The following is a 703-nucleotide window of genomic DNA, read 5'->3' on the forward strand; positions in this document are numbered from 1 at the left end:
CACCTTTTCTTTATACCTTCCCTGTAATACAGATCATCATCATTTTACACCTACACAACTATTTTTGATAAATAGATCTACAAAAAAAAAAATTAAGTAGATGAATATTTTTAAGTTTAAAAATTGAGATTTCAAAAAATTTCTATGAATGACATTAAGTGATAACCACTTAACACCGTGGTATTAAGTGATAACCATTTAACACCATGTTATTAAGTGATAATCATTTAACATCATGATATTAAATGGTAATCATTCAACACCATGATATTAGGTGATAATCGTGATATTAAGTAATAATCATTTAACACCAATGATCTTTGAATATTAGGTGTTAGATTGCTAAACTTAGGTGTTCGTTGCTAATTTATCACTGCAACTGGAAATGGACCAGATGATGAAAAAATTTGTTTGGATGATCCAATTTTTGTGACTGATTGGTTGATTGATTGATTGATTAATTGATTGATCGATCGATTAATGACACAAGGTGGAATTTTTTTGCCGCTTTTTTTTTCATGGTTTTTCGTCCCTTTACTATTTCTCTCAATTAATTTATTCTAACTTAAAAATAATTTCTCATCTATTTAAACATCAAAATCACATAATTATCATATTATTTCAATCATTTTCTGGATACTCACAAATCACAAGTTATTCTATCGTTCCATTTTAATTTCCTGAAAACTTATTCTATCATTCC

This window comes from Loa loa, assembly GCF_000183805.2.
Source record: "Loa loa unplaced genomic scaffold supercont3.51, whole genome shotgun sequence".
In the NCBI taxonomy this organism is placed as follows: Eukaryota; Metazoa; Nematoda; class Chromadorea; order Rhabditida; family Onchocercidae; genus Loa; species Loa loa.